Genomic DNA, 21,338 nt, shown 5'->3' on the forward strand with positions numbered 1-21,338 from the left:
GGATCGTACTGAATTACTTAGTTGTCTATGGTATTTATGGAGCTTAAATTGTTTTTACTTTCACTAGCAAAACTGGGGATTCTGGGTAATTCCTGAGTATAAAAGGAGTTGCTAATTGAGTATGTAGGGGAAAGAGCTGTGCCTCTCCTGCCTGATTGGTATTTTATCATTCAGACAATAGGAACAACATTGAACATTGTAAATAACTGTTCATCTCCATCAGTATTTGTTTTTTAATTTAAAAATAATATAATTTTTTTCCACCTTTTCCTAGTTAGTTTAGTGAGTTTCTACAACTTCTCACAAGTAACAGGAACTGCATCCAACTGAGAATAGAACTGAAGAAACAAAACTAAAGCTCATACACCTCCCATTCTTCAAAATTACGCTTTTGGTCAGGCTGAGAAATAAACTCTGATGACTTGTGCCCAAGCAGCTAAGCATTTGGATTTATTTGCTTGCAAGAAAATGTGCCTTTGTCCGGACACATTCTCATTTTCTCAGATAAATTCACTTGAAATATTGATGTTATGATTTTCTAAGGCATTTCTCCTTGTGTTGTTTATTCCATTCTGGACTATTGTACCACAGCCTCTCTTTTTATTCTCTTATTTTTAGTGTGTCTGACTCTTACTTGGGCCTATGTTTAGTTTAGTCCCCACCTTAATGTAAGTTAAAATGTCACTGCCACTACCCTTCTGAGTGTGACAGTCAGATCTGAGACCTTATGATTTATTCAAATTCCACTGAAAATTGTAATATCCAAACAACATTATGGATAATGACCAGGTGCTCTGAAATCTAGATCTCATCATGTAAATAAACCCAGTAGACTAGATCTCCTCTAGTGTTGCTTGCTGTTGAGTGCTCACTGTGTCAACAAATATATTTTGTTCCTGGTTCCCCTTCAAGACAATAAAGAATAACCTGATATGACTGGAAAGCATCTACACTGGCCCCATATATTCCTGCACACAAACAATATCCAGCTATTGAAATATCCTACTGGGCCATAAGCAGTTGATGCAATATAGAAGCTGCTCTAAATTTTCAATGAGAGGCCAGCTCAGTGCAGGTCAGCCCAGGACTAGCGGGTGCAAACACAGCTAAAGATGGCCTTTAGCATCTTCTTTCTGGGTTGGGCCAACCACTCCCCTGCTACAGCTCAGGATCCAAACCACTGTACACAGTTTGAGAATGGATTGTTGTGTCATATCCTGTATTATCTCCTTTCCAGCACTAATCTTTCTGTCACACATGTACTCACACAACCCTACAACAACTGGAGATGATATCATTAAAACCTTAGCGTATATGGACAGATAGACAATAGCAGCCACTTCACTGCGATGACTTGTGTTTAAGATCAAATGAAGTCCAGGAACAACTCCAATTCCCAGCTAGGTAATAAAGAAAGTAAGCTGTTCATACAGAGCTTGATCCAAAGCCCATTGAAGTCACAGGAAAAACTCCCATTGATTTCAATGGGCTTTAGTTCAGACGCAGAAATAGGATATCATTTTACTTTTCTTGCTTTATTTCAGATGTGCAAATGATTGACTAGTTGCAAAAAGCTACAGTTTATTATGTAACAAATATACAAAAATCTACATTAAAGTTTGTTTTGTGTTATTGTTTCAAAGGTTTATAAACCTTTCTTCCCTGATCTACAGCAGTTTTGTTTTTATCTATTGTAATTACAGGTCTGTTGCATCTTACGTGCATTTAACATGCGCGATTTCAGCTTTGCGCGGTTGGGAGAAAGAAAACAAAAAACAAAAAAACGGGTGATTCCACCAGCGTGAGATGCGAATCTGCTGTTCCCACTAAAATATTTTGGTGGGGGGACTTGACAGCAACAGCATGTCTTTAGGCCTGTGATAAGGTTCTCCCCTATAATAACCCTGCAGGGTTGGCAAAAAAAAAAAAGAAAACAGTATAAATAGTGTGTCTGCCCCAGAGTAAGTGTGAGATGGGAGAAGCAAATCTGCTGTTCCCACTACAGTACTCAGTCTCCCTGTGCCTCTCAGACTGTGCGCATCTCACCACGCTGAGTGAAATTCTACTGTGCCTGTACTGTTTAAAGAGACAGTACGTATTTTTCATACTGTATAACATGGCCCCTATACGCAAGGCACCTACTTCATCTGGTGCTCAACTGAATAAACAGCGATGTGTTCCAAGGCTGGAGGAAAAACTGGCCGTGTTGGACTTATTGAGAGACGGTATGTCCATCACCAATGTGGTGCATAAATACAGCCACAACAAATCTAGCATCCATGCCATCAAGATTCGAGAGACAGAAATTCGTCAAGCTGAGGCATCAAGTGCTCCACTAACTGCTAAGGTGACAAGCCAAGTGCATGAGAAGACTTTAGTGAAGACTGAAAAGGCATTAAACTTATGGCTGGAAGACATGAACCGTAAACGTGTGCCTATCAATAGCAATATGTTGAGAGAAAAGGCTCTTAGCATCTATGCGCTGTTCAAACCTCCCGCCAAAGAGGGACAGCCTTCTGATAAGAAGGAATTCAAAGCCAGCCAAGGTTGGCTTAACAGTTTTAGGAACTGCTTCAACCTCAAAAACGTGCAGACTACTGGTGAAGCTGCATCTGTCAATGAGGACACAGCAAAAGACTACCCCGAATAATTAAAGAAAATCATAGAGGAAAGGGGCTATCTTCCAGAACAAGTTTTTAATGCTGATGAAACTCAGCTCTTCTGGAAAAAAATGCCCACCCGCACTTACATTTTGAAATCAGAAAGACAAGCCCCTGTCTTCAAAGCAGCTAAAGACCATGTGACTGTATTGCTTTGTGGCAATGCAGCTGGGCATTTAACAAAGCTGAGCTTGCTCTACAGGGCTGCAAATCCCCGTGCCCTAAAAGGCAAGAACAAAAATCTCCTGCCTGTGTTCTGACAATCAAATAAAAAGTCCTGGGCGATGGCAGCATTATTTCTGGATTGGTTCCACAAGTGTTTCATTCTGGAGGTCAAGCAGTACCTTGAAGAAAAAGGACTTGACTTTAAAGTGTTGCTGATCGTATACAATGCTCCTGGCCACCCTGCGGCACTCCCATTTGCACATAATGATGCTGAAGTCATCTTTCTCCCCCCTAATACCACTACCATCCTCCAACTTCTTAACCAAGGCATCATTAGCTGTTTCAAGGCCACGTACACGAGGCTTACATTCTCACGGATCCTTACCGCTACGGATGCTGATCCCAATGTTAATGTGATGGAGTGTTGGAAGTCCTTCAACATTGCTGATTGCATCACTTATATTAAACAGGCAATGGATGCAATCAAGCCTGAAACAGTCAAAGCATGTTGGTGAAACCTATGTGAAGACTGTGTGAGTGATTTTAAGGGTTTCCCGACCATTGACAAAGAAGTGCAACTCATTGTTCAGGTGGCCAGGCAAGTGGGTGGTGATGGTTTCATCTACATCCTTGAGGAAGAAATTGAGGAATTAATTGAGGGCCACAGAGAAATACTGACTAATGAAGAACTGGAGGAACTGATAAAATCGTCTACAGAAGACAAAGATGATGACAAACAGGAAAAGCCAGCAACTTGGAATCTTCATAAATTTTCTGAAGTGTTCCAAGCAGCGAAACACTTGAATGATTTAATTTCTGAATATGATCCCTCTATGGAACAAAGCCTCAAAATCACATGTAGTATTACGGATGATTTGAGACCGTACCAAGAAAAGTTTGAGAAGCTCAAGAGACAACAGCAACAGTTGCCAATCACCATGTTTTTAAAGAAAAAACAGCCAGCAGCAGAAGAGCCTACACAATCAACTTCTTGAGCTGAACCAGAGCCAACCACTTCATCTACAACTCGCTCTTTGTCACTCAAGCCTGGCCCATCATCTCCTGGATCGACATCAAGCCCTGACGACTCAATAATAGTGTTGTCAGGGGAAGAGGAAGACTAATCATTGGAGTGTGTACAGTACAAGACTAGCAAGAATATCCAGGATGACTGGTGACTGTTCAGGTTTACAGTACTGCACTGTACTGTACTGTTTTCATTTTTTATTCTTTCATTCTTCTGTCTCTCTGTTATGTTATTAAAAATACTGTAAAATTATATTTTGCATATGTAGTCTTTATTATATACTGTACTGTACATTGCTGTATACTATACATAGTACTGTACAGGGTTGTATACATAAAATTGTACTTTATGGGTGATTTAAGGGATTTTCAAGGGTCATTTTGACTATACGCAGTTTTCGCTTTACGCACTGACCGCGGAACATAACCCCAGCATAAGATGCGACAGACCTGTAAACTCAGGGGTCTTTCAAAATTTCCTCAGATCTGGAGGTGGGGTAAGAGAACAGCTCCTGACACTCTTGAGCGAGTGTCTCTGGCATTGCATTGGCAGACTCTGGGGAGAATTGAGAGTCCCACCACTCTCAGACAAACAGGTGGATTGGCCTGATTTGTGGCTTTTCAAGAGAGATAAATGAAAGGGATACATTGGAGACATTCCTCCCAAAGGAAGATCCTTTGCACATCTTAATGCCCCAGATTCTGCTCTGAGTTACAATGGTATAAATTCAGAGTAACTCCATTGAGTACTCAGGATTTACACTGCTGTGACAGAGCAGAATTTAAGTTAACAGTTTTGCAAGCCCCAAGTATTAAAAACATTTGCATCAGTCTCCAAAATATCACAAGACTGGCTTACAAATCCTGAGATTTGGTCAAATAATGAATTTGGGGTGCTTGGGCTTTGCCTTCTGGTTTCTGAGCCTGTGGGGCACACTTGCTTCACTTTTTCCAGCTTTTCTCTGCAATGACAAGAGTTAGGCACTTACTTTTTAAAAAAAAAAATAAAAGAGATTTTCATGCAACCTTGGGATTCCAGCAGTTGAGGCTTAAAAAAACAACACATCCCATACACCGCCACACACTAAATATTGCAAAGCTTCATGCTAAAAATAATGAGTTGGCAATACTGATGTCTACTATACAGATAGATTCCACAGCAAGCCTGTAGGTCTGCATTGCCCAAGCATGAAAGGAGCTTTCAGTTTAAAGCTGAAATCTAACAAACTAGATTTGCCAATATACAATAGACTTCAACAGGATAACTCCCTTTTTCTTGAGCACAGGGAGCATTAGCTTACTAATTTAACTCTGGGTTCTTTTCAGGTCCACCTTTAACTTCAACAGTATTTCTGAAATCAGGACACTTGTTTACTTTTAGCCAAGCAACAATTTATTAGTTTACCCAGAACCACATTAATATATAATCAACAGTTCACCACTCAAATGCAGATACAACCAACTGTGCGTACCACACACACAATACAGTATTGCAAGCAGTTATCACAAACTAGAGTTGAGGCTCAGCAGTTATACTAAAGATCAATTCAAGTTACCAGAATGCCTTATTTAATTTATGATCAATAATACTCAGTTCTTTAGTACCTAACACAGTTATTACACTTCCAAGGCTCCACTTTTCTTTAAGGTTCTGTGAAGGGCATGGTTACTTCTCTTTGGACCAATCTAGTCAAAAGGGACAAGTTTAGAATATTAAAAGTACTTGCTTAAAACAATTATTTTCAGTCTCTTAGGCCAATTTGCTTGGACTTTTAGAGTTCAAATCTAAAATACGATTACTTGAGGTCTCTCTAGAGAGTACAGAATGCCCAGGCTTGGCTGATATCTGGGTCCTTAAAAAAAGTGTCTCAAATAATATGAACCATTTTCTTATTGTCTTTACAGGTGGATCCTGCTTTGGGATAGACAGAGGTGGGTAGCTTTTCTAATTTTAGAGGGCCAGAAGGAATTATTGTTAATAATCATTCATGGCATATCTGTCCCACACATCCCCTACAGCTGCCATTAGCAAAAAGGACAAATCCCTTAATTTTTCTCAAGTAATATTAGCCTCTACTAACCAGAGTTCATAGGATAGCAACAATGGGAAGGTAGCAGACGCTAAAGATCAAGTCTTTTGTGTTTTGTCTGAAGAGCCAACATTTGCAAAAGGCTGTTCATGCCTCATTTTGCACTTGCAAGACTGAACACTAACTACTAAGTTTTACCAGCACAGTTATGTCAGCCAGGAGGGGCAAGGGAAGAATTACTCTCTCTATCCAACTTAGTTATGCCAGCAAAACCCACAGTGTAGACACAACTATGTGACAGAAGAATGCTTCTGTTTGCATAGATAAACCGCCTCCCTGAACCACATTAACTATGCTGGCAGAAGAAGTCCTTTTATTGGACTATGCTGCACAGGCCCACCGCGCCCCAGGGCCAAGGCCAGGGCCATCTCTGGGGGGAGCGAGGCCTAGGGGAGAAGTGACAAATCCATCACTTCCGGGACCACTGGTGCTGGCCAATCGCACCGGCCCATGAGGCGTCCCAAAGCACGGGGCCTAAAGTGGTCTCATGTGCCTAGGAGCCCTGCGGACTGCCTGGATGATTTAAAAGGGCCTGGGGCTCCTGGCTGCTGCCACTGCTACCACAGCAGTGGCCGGGAGACCCCAGGCCCTTTTAAATCACCTGGCCCCTGGGCAATTGCCATCTTTGCTCCCCCTCCCCCCATCGGCAGCCCTGATGTTGCATCTCCATTGCAGGCTCTGCCAGTAGAGCTATACTGGAAAAGCCCTTGTAGTGCAGACAAACCCTCAGAGCGCAACACTGGAGGTGCAGACATCACCCCACAAATAGGGAGTCTGGCCCTTTTGAAACTATGGCCCAAATTTATTTTACTCACAAGTACCAGACATTCTGCACCTACAACAGCAGTTTGTAATCCACTCCACTAATGCTGTGGACCACATATTACTGAATAGGACTCCTTGGCACATTTCTCCAAATTAGGGATCCCTTTACTTTAGCTGTGAGAAAGTCGCAAATTCTCCTGCTAGTGAGGTATTCAGTCATGATCTGTCATGGGGGATTATGTCATTCTCTGCACACCTCTTTACAACCAAGCTTTTCATGAGGCAGTGTGCTGTGGTGAGTAGGGCACTAGATTAAGTCTCAGGAAAATTGGATACTAGTCTTTAGAGCTGGTTCATAGGCGCTGACTCCGTGGGTGCTCCAGGGCTGGAGCACCCACTGGAAAAAAATAGTGGGTGCTGGCAGTGTTGCTGACCAGTTCCTCCCCCTCCTTCCCAGTGCCTCCTGCGAGCCAGTGGTCCCGCCAATCAGCTTCTTCCCCACCCACCCCCAGCACCTTCTGCCTGCAGGTAATCAGCTGTTCAGTGGCATGCAGGAGGGGGAACTGGAAGAGATGGGGCAGGGTTTGAGTCCCCCGCCCCAACAGTAAAATTAGAAAGTCAGCACCTATGAGCTGTTAGAAGTTTTCTGTCAAAAAATGATGATTCAATGGAACTAAAAACATTCCACAGGAACATGTCGATTCCATTCAAACTTTCAACGAACACAAAAGCAGGCAGACAGACCTCATGCACCAGGTCTCAGTGCCAGAGTTTTCTAAAGTATCCCCAAATGCAACAAGACATTTTTATACAGTGAACAGTTTAATAAGTGCATAGGTTTCTTAGGAACCTGCACACTGAAAAGTAAACTCAAAGTCCCTGTGTTGCTACCCAGGACCTTCACTTCACTCTATTAAGAACAGAAATTTAAAAAAAAAAAAAAAAAAAAAAAAAAGTTTTGCTTTCCTCCCTTCCAGGATCTGACTTTCCCCTTTCTTACTCTCATAAGAGTCAGAAATTCTGGTCCAGTCAGTAGACTACATCCGTGTCTAACTGGTGTGGGAAGAGAATCAGGCCTAGAGCTTCTAACAGCTACTTGTACTTTATACAGGTTAGTCTGCATCAATTGAGAACTTAACTAGATGCCTTAAAGCGCCTGGGTTTGCTCAGGGTATTTTTAATCACACAAAGCCACTGGTTTGGAGAGAACATTTGCAAGCAAGGAGACCCACAAAAACTAAAGAACACAGTATGGAATTCCAAGCTTGGCATCGCTGTAATGCTGACTTGCTAAGTTTACAGAGCCTGCCAGAGAAAAATAAAGTGGATACATATCCCATCTGCTGGTGACATCCCAAAACTGTACTTGCAGAATCTTAAAACACACACACTACTGAACACAACTCCCTAGAGGAATGTGTTTTCTTTGCTCTTTGAATCAAAACAGTAAGTGGCACTCAAGATTACATCTGAACACATTTTTAAGTTATTAACCAGAAGCAAATCTAAGAAAAGCCAAAAGGAAGGGAAAGGACTTGATTTATCAGATAGTTATAAAAACAGCCTTCTTTCATCATCATTAAATCTAACTAAGAATTTTACCCTGAATGTATTATTGATATTGCTATCGACAGTGATTCACTGCCTTGCACCTGTGTAGTCATTTACATCTGCGCAAAGGGAGTATACAATAGATGTGAAATGCTACCAGTGCAGAATGATAATGTTTTACGTCTGTTTTGCTATTTCACTAGGTAAGAATCCCTGAAGGGAGGACGAGGGAAGCACACAAAATACTTACATCTCCAAGATTAATTCTGTGAATAAAAAACAATATTTACTGTGCCTAGATTTTTCATTTGTCCACATAACTATTTGGAGGAAATCTGTTATCCTAATGAGAAAGTACTCATTCATATAAATCTATACCTTCTGAGTGAAGTTGCCACACAACTTTAATGGAAGATACAAGTCCAAATTGGTAAAAACAAGCAGCTGCAAGATCCCCAAACATTCACAAAGATTCAGGTTTCATCTCAGTTTTTCTTCAGTTCTATGATCCCTAGCATTTACTGCATAAAGAATTTAATAACTTTATATAATCTTTCCCCTCCCCTAACACCGCAAAAAAAAGAAAGCATTAACTTAGAAAATTAGAATGGTTTTCTTCTTTCTATCACAAGAAAAGGCAACGCTCAGCTCTTAAAATCCTTAACTGCTCAGTGAAAGCAGTGACCCAAACTGAGTTTAAGAAGCAGTATAAAAGCCCCACCTGCTGGCCTTTTCAGTGACTTGCTAATAATCCATGCTTGAATAAAAGGAGTGTAGGAATATACTACCATCCACCTGCCCAGGATGTAAGTGGTGGTTGTGAAATACTCAGGTTGATTAGAGAAGCTAGAAAACAGAAAAAGCAGCAAAGAATCCTGTGGCACCTTATAGACTAACAGATGTTTTGGAGCATGAGCTTTCATGGGTGAATACCCACTTCGTCAGATGAAAGCTCATGCTCCAAAACATCTGTTAGTCTATAAGGTGCCACAGGATTCTTTGCTGCTTTTACAGATCCAGACTAACACGGCTACCCCTCTGATACTAGAAAACAGAAGACTCAATAACAATGGGGGATTTCAACTACTCACATATTGACTAGGTATGTGTCACCTCAGGATGGGATAGAGATATAAAATTTCTAGAAACAATTAATGACTGCTTCCTGGAGCAGTTACTCTTGGAACCAACAACGGGAGAGGTAATTCTTGATTTATTCCTAAGTAGTGCAAAGGATTTTGTCCAGAGGTGATTATACCAGAACCACTCAGTAATAGCCACTATAACAGGCATGGTCAAAACAGGCAGATCTGTGGGCCTGAGAAGCTGCGGGCTTCAAGAGGTGCTTCTAAAACCAAAGGGGCCTTGGCTGAGTTTGTGATGGCATGATTTTGAGGAGCATCTGAAGCACGGAAGAGGGAAGGTTGACAGAAACGGTTCTCAAAACCATCCACATCGTGTTCTGCCACTACGCTCAGCTTCAAGACCTGCACATGGGGACACATTTCAGAGTCCCAAAGGGAAATACGTGGGCATGAGGACAAACGGACAGGCAGCAGGATGGCTTCCTATCTTGTTTCCTTTTCTTACAATCTTGACTGAGACAGTAATGGGGGGTCTTGAGAAAGACCTGTGACTGTAGATGAGGTAGGCAGCTTCCCTGAGAGCATGGAACTCAGCATTTGCCATTCAGCTCCAGCGGCAGCCGGCTATGATCATATATATGGTGGTTAGTATTCTGCACTGTGGCTGCAGCAACCTTAGTTCAACTCTGAGTCACAGCATCTTTTTCGGTGGGGGATCTCTTAGTTTGCTGAGGATGCCAGCTATCCCATCATGCAGATAATTTAATTAATAAAGATGTTGACTTGCCTTTACCAGATGCTGGATTTCATAGATTTCTATGAAATCTATGAAATCTCTTAGTGGCTCTGCTTGATTGCCTCTATTCGCAAAGAGAGCAAGCGGCTGGTAAAGGCAAGTCAACATCTTTATTAATTAAATTATCTGGATGATGGGATGGCTGACATCCTCAACAAATTTGCAGATGACACTAAGCTGGGGGGAGAGGTAGATATGCTGGAGGGTTAGGGATAGGCTCCAGAGTGATCTAGACAAATTGGAGGATTGGGCCAAACGACACCTGATGAGGTTCAACAAGGACAAGCAGATTGAGGGAAGTGATTATTCCCCTCTAGTCAGCACTGCTGAAGCCACAACTGGAGTACTGTTGGACCGCCCGCTACACAAAGGATGTGGACCAATTGGAGGGAGTCCTGCGGAGGGCCAGGAAACTGATCGGGGGCTGGGGCACATGACTTATGAGGTCAGGCTGAGGGAACTGGGCTTGTTTAGTCTGCAGAAGAGAGGGGATTCGACTGCAGCCTTTAACTACCTGAAGAGGGGGGATTCCAAGGAGGATGGAGCTCGGTTGTTCTCAGTGGTGGCAGATGACAGAACAAGGAGCAATGGCCTCAAGTTGCAGTGGGGGAGGTCTAGGTTGGCTGGTCTCCTGCAGATCAGCATAGCACAGCGCAGTAGCCCACCTGCCCCCTTCTTTGTTAGTATAGTGGTGTGTATCCCCACCTGTCACACAGGAGACCAGGGGTCAATTCCCTGATGGGGAGGGCAAGGCCATTTGAAGAGGGAGAGAGGAATACCTTGCCCAGCCATTTGCACCCCACAGTGCTGATTTTCACCTCCAGAGAGGCAATTGGCCCAGAAGCCCACCCTAGCAAAAACCTCTGTGTCAAAACCCTCTAAGTCACCTTCCGCCTCTACACCCAGCTTCAAGACCTGCACGTGGGGACATGTTTCAGAGTCCCAAAGGGAAATACTTGGGCATGAGGACAATCGCCCAGCCAAACAGGTGGCAGCTGGTTAAGGGGGGAGGAAGAGAGAAAAGCTGACAGGCAGCAGGCTGGCCTCCCATCTTTTTCCTTTTCTTACGATTTTAACTGTGACGGTAATGGGGAGTCTTGAGAAATACCTGTGGCCATAGATGAGGTAGGCGACCACCCCAAGAGCACAGAACTCAGCATTTTCCGCTCAGCTGCAGCAGCGCCTCGTAGCATACCCCTCAGGGAGCCCCAAGGCAGATGAGCATTGTATATTGCTAACGCTCTTGCAAGCATCGCAAGCCATTTTGGAGAGTGTCAAAGGTGTGTTAGTGGGGAGTGGATGTTTCCTTTGCAGGTACAAGAGGCTGAGAGGGGAGGAAGGAGAAGAGCAGAGAACGGGTTAACGCAACATTTCAGCTCACTCAGTCTCAGGTCAAAGATAAGATGCTTGCAGCTTCCCCCACCCCAGGCCACAGCTCACAGCCGGTGCTGGCTGTCAGCTGAGAAAGACGGGGGCTTGAATGTGCCCAAGCAGTCGTGAGAAAGAAAAATCCAACTGTACAGACGTGCAGGACAGGAAGGCCAGCAAAGAAGAAAACAAAGTCCGGGGCCGCAGCGATTAAAAACAGAGACAAGATGACAAGCGGAGGGGTCAAGCCTTGCGTCCCGGGAACTGGGTATTTTGGGAAAGCTTAAGAAACCACGGAAAGCCAGTTTGGATTTGCACAGAGGGCACCAGGAGCAAAGGTCCCCAAATGGAGCATCCCTCCCCTCCACCCCCCTGAGGAGCCAGGACTTAAAACCTTCCTGAGAGGTCGAGCAATTTGGAGATAAACAGCAGAGCTGGACAGCTTGGGCCCACGACAGCACTCTTGTCCATCTTTCCCCCTTCCCTTCTTCTGACATCACACCCACGCCTGGCCAGTCTTGAGTAGTGTGTGTGTGAGTATGAAAGTGGGTTAGGGCTCATGGCGCTAACACTTTCGTTCTTCCCCTGAGTGATGTGGGAGCAGTCCCAGCACTCGCTGCTGTTTTATTATTTCATTAATAAAGCTTTAAAATTTAACCCTAATCCCAGTTCTCTCCACCTCTCCTCATAAGTCACGTGCTGCAGCCCCCTAATCATTTTTGTTGCCCTCAGCTGGACTCTTTCCAATTTTTCCACATCCTTCTTGTAGTGTGAGGCCCAAAACTGGACACAGTACTTCAGATAAGGCCTCACCAATGCCAAATAGAGGGGAATGATCATGTCCCTCGATCTGCTGGCAATGCCCCTACTTATACAGCCCAAAATGCCATTAGCATTCTTGGCAACAAGGGCAAACTGTCGACTCATATCCAGCTTCTCGTCCACTGTAACCTCTAGGTCTTTTTCTGCAAAACTGCTGACTATCCATTCGTTCCCTAGTCTGTAGCAATGCATGGGGTTCTCCTGTCCTAAGTGCAGGACTCTGCACTTTTCCTTGTTGAACCTCATCAGATTTCCTTTGGCCCAATCCTCTAATTTATCTAGGTCCCTCTGTATCCTATCCCTACCCTCCAGCGTATCTACCACTCCTCCGAGTTTAGTGTTATCTGCAAACTTGCTGAGCGTGCAGTCTATGCCATCCTCCAGATCATTAATGACGATATTGAACAAAACCGGCCCCAGGACCAACCCTTGGGGCACTCTGCTTGATACCGGCTGCCAACTAGGCATGGAGCCATTGATCACTATCCGTTGAGCCCAATGATCTGTCTACCTTATAGTCCATTCATCCAGCCCATACTTCTTTGACTTGCTGGCAAGAATACTATGGGAGATCGTATCAAAAGCTTTGCTAAAATCAAGGAATAACATGTCCACTGCTTTCCCCTCATCCAAAGAGCCAGTTATCTCCTCATAGAAGGCAATTAGGTTAGTCAGGCATGACTTGCCTTTGGTGAATCATGCTGACTGTTCCTGATCACTTTCCTCTCCTCAGAGTGCTTCAGAATTGATTCCTTGAGGACTTGCTCCATGATTTTTCCAGGGACTGAGGTGAGGCTGACTGGTCTGTTGTTCTCCGGATCCTCCTTCTTCCCTTTTTTAAAGATGGGCACTACATTAGCCTTTTTCCAGTCATCCAGAACTTTTCTCGATTGCCATGAGCTTTCACAGATAATGGCCAATGGCTCTGCAATCACATCCGCCAACTCTTTTAGCACCCTTGAATGCAGTGCATCCGGCCCCATGGACTTGTGCTCGTCCAGTTTTTCTAAATAGTCCCGAACCACTTCTTTCTCCACAGATGGTTGGTCACCTCTTCCCCATACTGTGCTGCCCAGTGCAGTAGTGTGAGAGCTGACCTTGTTTGTGAAGACAGAGGCAAAAAAAGTATTGAGCACATTAGCTTTTTCCACATCCTCCGTCACTAGGTTGCTCCCCCATTCAGTAAGGGGCCCACACTTTTCCTGACCTTCTTCTTGTTGCTAACATATCTGTAGAAACCCTTCTTGTTACTCTTAACATCTCTGGCTAACTGCAATTCCAATTGTGATTTGGCCTTTCTGATTTCACTCCTGCATGCCTGAGCAATATTTTTATACTCCTCCCTGGTCATTTGTCATTTGTCCCAGCTTGTTAGCTTCCTTTTTGTGTTTAAGATCAGCAGGGATTTCACTGTTAAGCCAAGGTGGTCACCTGCCTTATTTACTATTCTTTCTCCACATCAGGATGTTTTTTCCCTGCAACCTCAATAAGGATTCTTTAAAATACAGCCAGCTCTCCTGGACTTCTTTGCCCCTCATCTTATTCTACCAGGGGGTCCTGCCCATCAGTTCTCTGAGGAAGTCAAACTCTGCTTTTCTGAAGTCCAGAGTCCGTATTCTGCTGCTCTCCTTTCTTCCTTGTGTCAGGATCCAGAACTCGACTGTCTCTTGGTCACTGCCTCCCAGGTTCCCATCCAGTTTTGCTTCCTCTACTAATTCTTCCTGTTTGTCAGCAGCAAGTCAAGAAGAGCTCTGCCCCTAGTGGGTTCCTCCAGCACTTACAACAGGAAATTGTCCCCTACACTTTCCAAAAACTTCCTGGCTCGTCTGTCCACGACTGTATTGCTTTCCCAACAGATATCTGGGTGACTGAAGTCCCCTATGAGAACCAGGGCCTGTGATCTAGTAACTTCTGTTAGTTGCCTGAAGAACCCTCATCCACCTGAACCCTCTGGTCTAGGGGTCTATAGCAGACTCCCACCACAACATCACCCTTGTTGCTCACACTTCTAAACGTAATCCAAAGACTCTCACTTTTTTCTGCAGTTTCATATGGGAGCTCTGAGCAGTCATACTGCTTTCTTACATACAATGCAACTCCCCCACCTTTTCTGCCCTGCCTGTCCTTCCTGAACAGTTTATATCCATCCATGAGAGTACCCCTGTCATGTGAGTTATCCCACCAAGTCTCTGTTATTCCAATCACGTCACAATTCCTTGACCATGCCAGGACTTCCAGTTCTCCCTGCTCTTGTTTCCCAGGTTTCTTGCATTTGTGTATAGGCACTTAAGATAACTTGTTGATCGTCCTGCTTTCTCAGTGTGAGGCAGGAGTCCTCCCCTCTTGCACTCTCCTGCTCATGCTTCCTCCCGGTATCTCACTTCCTCACTTACCTCAGGGCTTTGGTCTCCTAGTGAACCTTTACTACTTGCAAAGATGCTCTTCCCTCTCTTCATTAGCCCGTCTCTGCCTAGCAATCCTTCTTGGAACACCATCCCATGGTCAAAGAATCCAAAGTCTTCTCTCCACCACCTGCGTAGCCATTCATTGACTTCCATGATTCGATGGTCTCTACCCAGGCCTTTTCCTTCCACAGAGAGGATGGATGAGAACACCACTTGCACCTCAAACTCCTTTATCCTTCTTCCCAGAGCCATGTAGTCTGCAGTGATCCACTCAAGGTCAGTCTTCGCAGTATCATTGGTGCCCACATGGAGAAGCAGGTGTCTCGGCAGTCTCTGTCACATCGTGAATCCTAGCTCCTGGCAAGCAGCGCACTTTTTGGTTTTCCTGGTCAGGACAGCAAATAGGTGACTCAATCCCCCTCAGGAGGGAGTCCCCGACCTCCATTTCTTGGGAGTAGTGGTCGTGTAACTCCCATCCCTAGGATAGTGCATCTCATGCCTTCCAATCAGTGGAGTCTTCTTCTGCTCCCTTCCCTCAGATGTATCTTCTAGGCCACTCTCTGCATTAGCACCTGTGGAGAGAACATGAAAATGGTTGCTCACCTGTATCTGCATTGCTGGTACATGGATGCTCCTCTCTCTTCTTCTTGAGGTCACATGCTGCCAATTTTCTTCGCCATCCTTCTGTCCCCCTTAATGTACCTATTCTTTTTACAGTGTTTGCTGTATGTGTATAATTATTACAGTTTGTCGCTGATCCTATGAGTTTTGTTGCCCTGTACAATAACAAGCAGTGGGTTCTTTCAGTAGCGCTTGGCATTCTGCAGCATTTGTTGTAAAATAATAAAGAAGAATTATTTTTCTAAACATAGATTTTTATTGCACACAAACTAGTGCAAAAAACCCTGCGCACAATCAAAAAATAAATACAATAAAGTCTTCTGAAATAGATTAATGGAACTGTACTTAATAAGGGGAAAGAACATTCATCTCTATTCCAGTCCATTTTGGCTACACATACACCAAGCATGGCTCCCACAGGTCAGTGTATGTGAAGCTGTAGTTGTCCTTAGTGTCCCCTGGCATGTAGTCGTAGGGGTAGGGATGCGACCCCTAACAACATGTTGAATGTTGGGGGATGGAAGGAGGTGGTAAAATGGAGTTCTCCAGTGCCTCCAAAGGGAAGTGATCCTGAGTGTGTTGAACCTTTAAATCAACTAGTGCCTGCAGCACCTGTTTGTTGCCAGAGAAGCCCCATTGTGTCCTGGTGCACCTCCCTCTCCTCTTCCTGCTGGGACTTTCTCCTATCCGCTTTTGCCCTCTCCAGGCTGTTTGAAATATTCACTCTCCAGACCCTTTGTTCACAGTCCGATGCAGCACTGGCTTGCAGGATCTCAGAGAACCTCCAGAGTTCTCTTCTTCCTACTCATCACAGTCAGGCATTCCACAGATGTGGACAGGGGATGTCTCAAGGCCACAATGGCAGCAAGCACAGATAAAACAGAAGTATTGTATTTATAGTTACAGAAAAGGCAATGTTACCTTCAGAACTCCTTTCCCTTGTTCACCTGAAGTTTTAAACAAGATATGCTTATTGATACTTCAGCTTTGTAGCACACAGCACACATGGGTGACAAAGGGGGGCACCAGCGCAAGGGGGCAAGTGACCACCCTTCATGACTCCTCCCCACTCCACCCCAGGCCCCCATGCTCTTCCCATCCCAGATTATCTGTGAGAGGGGGGCTCTGTCCTTCTGCTGTGCTGCATACCAATTTCAGGCAAAAGGAGGGCAGCCCCAGGCTAGCAGCTCCTCTGGTGCAGCTGTACGGCTCCCAGCCCTTCCACACAGCTGCATCTCCTGGGGTCGGTACAGCCCCACCTGAGACATAGGGCTGGGGGTGGTACTGGTACAGCTGTGCCAGAGAAGACGCCAGCGCAGGGCACTGGCTCCTGGGAGCAGCGCTCCCACGTTCTGCTCCTTTTGCTGCTGCAGTTCCCGGGAGAGCCCTGTGTGACGGTACCTCCCATAAGGCTTTATGGAAACATGCATATGAATGTATATATATAACATAACCAGAATGTGTTTTATACTACATAACCTTTACAGAGATATGTTATACGGCTTATGATCTACTGAATCTATTAATCCTATTTGTATGCATGTATCATTTTTGTATTCAAAGTTATGAATATTGGCTGCATTCTGGTTTGATTCTAAGTAGGCTGTAGTGAAGCAGTTGGTCAGCTTCCTGAGAAAAGACTATTCTCAGTAAGTACCTAATCAAGAAACACTTAAAGGACAATGGATCTTGGAATGCTCCAATCCATATAAGAAGTCTAGTTGAGGATGTTCAAGGTAGCATGTAAACAATGGATGCTACCTGTAAAAACAGTGAGTCATGCATGGACATGTGACTTGCCCAGGTGACTCCTAAACTCCATCTTGGAGCTGGACTTTGCATAGGAGAGGGTCTCCACCCACAAGAGAAAGTCTATTTAAACCCCAGGGAGACACCTCCATTTTGTCTTCAGCTGGCTAAAGGGGGAGCATCTCCACCCCCCAGGATACTTGAAAGACACGGAACTAAGGACAGTAACTACAGGGGGTGTGAGTGATTGCTGGACCCAGGCTAAAAGAAGATTAGCCTGTAAAAGGGACCATTCTGGAACTGGTGAGGATCGTATCTGTATTCAGTTTGATTAGATTTGCGCATTTTATTTTACTTTGCTTGGTGACTTACTTTGTTCCGTCTGTTACTCCTTGGAACCACTTCAATCCTACTTTCTGTATTTAATAAAATCACTTTTTACTTATTAACTCAGAGTATGTATTAATACCTGGGGGAGCAAACAGCCATGCATCTCTCTCTATCAGTGTTATAGAGGGTGAACAATTTATGAGTTTACCCTGCATAAGCTTTAGGCAAGGGTAGTAATAGTCCTGGCACATCGGGTGGCAGCTTCCAAGGGGGTTTCTGTGATCTAACCCATCACACCCTGTAGTTCAGTTCAGCGCTGATTTACTGCAGTGGTGCTTGCCAAAGACATTACATACTGGAGTGAAAAGTGTCCTACGACAGAGGAAGAAATGAGGCTGCCAACCCAGAAACCTTCAAGAGCAGATCATGGATACCTCCATGAAGGTTTCATTGAGATCTCTCAGGATTCAAGGGACATCTGTGTGCACATAAACTGCTCCATGTGCCCCCCACCCCCTAAACCTATAGGGGAATGAAAAGCAGATAAGAGTTTGTTGTACTGCTACCTCTTCTAATACAAGTAAATTAATGAAAAGTCAATACCTCTCTCTTGCCAAGCTAGGGTCAGGCACCATTTATACATTTAAGCATTCTAATGGGACATGCACTCACACACTTATGTGAGGTTCCTTTCCCTGCAGCAAGCTCACCTGTGCTGAGCTACCAGGACTGAGAGTGCAGACAGGTCCTCACTAACAGCACAGCTGGGACCCTCAGTTACATATCCCCCATCTTCCTTGCTGTTCATGGCAAGGGCCTATTATTTGGGCTCTACAGTGCTCTGAGGATGGCATGCAGCTCATTGCAAAAGTGGCAGATCCACAGCTTGGTACCAGATCAACTGTTGGCCTCCCTGACCATCATATTCCTTTGCTTTCACATGGCACTGCTGCCAATTCCTGTTGTAGCCCTTCTTCCGCATCCCCCAGGTAATCTACTGCCCACTGGCCCAGGAGATCCAATACCTCCTGTCTACTACAGGCAGGATGGCATTTAAATCATGTAGGTGGCTTGGTGAGCTGCGCAGTTGCCCACAAGGGAAAGCTGCTAGCTGTGATCACCAGGCTCTGCAATCAGAAAAAGGCATTTCAAAAGTACACAGTAGTTTTAAAGGTGGGTGTGGTTTCTAGTCTCCAGGACCCCCAGGCAGCCATGTTAACAATTGTGATTGGAGCAGTCAGCATCAGGCATTGTGAGACAGTTGCTGGAGGACTGTTAGAGTCACCATAGCTCACGCAGTGTCTACATTCCCACTGTGGCAACAGTACACCAACCAGAGTCAATGGTTTCAGGGAGGATGTTACTGTGTCGATGTGACAGGCTGTTTACATTGGTAGGAGACAATTGACTGTAGACACATGCAAAAATAAGTTGAGATAAGATGGCTTACATCAATCCAACTCTGTAGTCTGGACCAGAGTCCCCTTCAACCTTAAAATTTTGCTCTGCAAAAGCCACCAACTAAATACCAATTTTCTTGCATTTGTATGGGTATTCGTGATGGTGTATCATTTATTGCAAGTTTCGCTACTGATTAATTTTACTGGTAGAGAGACAATTATGCTACAATGGATATTATGCCCGTCTTTCTAAATAAGAGCCAGATAAAGGCAGTATTTCACAGAACTTAAGTTATCAAAAATACAGCAGAATTCAACTTAAGTGAAACCTACAAGTCATAATGACAGTAGAAAGCACTTCATGTTCCTGGGTTTAAAAAAAAAAAAAAAAAAAAAAAACCACCACACAAACCATGAATCACAAAACACATGCTGTCTTAATGACCATGCAATATTCTATGCACCCTTTCATCTGGAGCCAGGGTTTCAAACTGCAGTCTGTGTACTGCGTACTGTACACGAACTTGATGTTTCAGCAATTCACTACAAAATGGTTTAAGAAGGTGGTACGTGAACCAATGAACTGTGGGAAGCACTGCTCTGGGATGTAATTTATTGACTGACAAGTAAAATTAGATTTCTTTATTGTGCTAAAGGCTGAAAAGAAGATTGTGCCTGGGCTAGTAACTTTGATGATTTTTCTAGACTGTTTTACATGGCACTTCAAATACAGTTATCTAGTAACTTATGAAAAAGGGAACATCAAGAGATTTATTTTTAAAGTCACATATGTAGAGTCAAAAAAAGGAGATGGCTGTTTTTCTTTAAAAAATACTTAAAGCCTCTGAACCAAATATGAGCTCATGACCACAAGCTCTTTGTGCTAATAATTAGCTATATATGTGATTGTACAGCACCTTGCACAATGAACTCATCCCATAAACTTTGGACATGACCAAAAAAACCAATAATAATCAGAACATATGACTTTCTTATGCTGTTAAGGTGAATATTAATTGTCAAGCAGTCCTCTAAAGCATTTATTTTTCTGAGTTAACTTTTCTTAAGTTCACATTTACAAAATCTCAACTAGTGACAACTGCAAAAATCTTGCTTTTATATATATTTCTGCCCAGTCAAGTTATTGCCAGATTTTTGTAATATGTTCCATTTGCTGAAAACATATTATTAAGGGAACACAATTACATTAGGACACTTGTATTCACATCACAGCTGAATTCAACCTATGTTTAATTCTGAAACTAAATGGAACTTTAGAATATGGCTTTTCTATTTCAATTTTGTAGCAGTAATATTAAAGCCTCATATGCTCATATAGGAACAGAAGAGGAGAGCAATTCACGCTGCTCTCAACACAGTAGAAAAAAAAACATTTTTTTTTTAAAAAGTGATTTAAGCCAGATTTTTTTTATTTAAATGAGTGGCTTTTTCTAAATAAATCTGTTTTAAATGAAATCTGAATACAAAATATATAAGGCCTAAAATTATAATCTCTTAAACCATTTAACTACAAAATAAACTGACTCCATGAACCTCTATCAAAAACTTGGGAGTTAAAGACTGCTTTTCTATAAAATGCGTGTTTCTCCCCCCTCACGATTCTTTCTTTTGGAGGTCAATTTTTTAAACATATGGCACAATAGTAATAAATAATCAATACACTATTCACAGTTTTCTAACACACTAGAAGTGTATAATGAATAAGAATCTGAAAATATCAAGCTATATAATTGCTTAATGTACAGTTACAGCGTACTCTCCTAGATGGCAAAAGGATGTACCAAGCCTAGTGAAGAGGCTTTTTATTGTAAATCAACATTTCAGTGGTTATATCAATGAGAATGCACCTTTTTTTTTTAGAAAAAAAAGTACAAATGGAAAAGATGATTAAAAACTATTATTTAAATCAAGGCTTCAACTTCGTAATTTAAACCATGATTTAAATTGCTGATTTAAAATCAATCCTGGCTCCCAGTATTGCATTTTCTTGGTAAACTACATTTACTATCCGAACTGTGAGTTATAAGAGCATATCTATTTTCAGAAAGATACCTTGAAAAAAAGCTTATTTTACCAAGATAGTAGAGGCAAAACACTGCAAAGCCAATTACCCTATGTATTGTATTAAAAAAAATGCAGAGCACACAAAGCATAGCACTTCCCACTTGGCCCTGCATCACGCATCCTCAGAGGTCCAAGGAAGTTGGTTGTGATGCTTGTTGTATGTAGGTACCTTGGTGGTCCCTTTGTGCTGCAGCTGAAGGGGAAAGTTGTATTACTACGGATTCAATTATTGATTTTTTTTATTTTTATTTATGGCAACAAATAAGGTACATACATTTCTATTTGAATACTTAAGTGCAACAAGGAATTAAGTTAGATCAATAAGCATCAGAAAACATTCAGTAATCGGATCATCATCACTTGCTGTCAATTATATTTCCATATGGAATGGAATGCAGCCGTGGGAAAATATTTCTATCT

The sequence above is a fragment of the Chelonoidis abingdonii genome, chromosome 3 (assembly GCF_003597395.2).
Source record: "Chelonoidis abingdonii isolate Lonesome George chromosome 3, CheloAbing_2.0, whole genome shotgun sequence".
NCBI classification, from domain to species: Eukaryota; Metazoa; Chordata; order Testudines; family Testudinidae; genus Chelonoidis; species Chelonoidis abingdonii.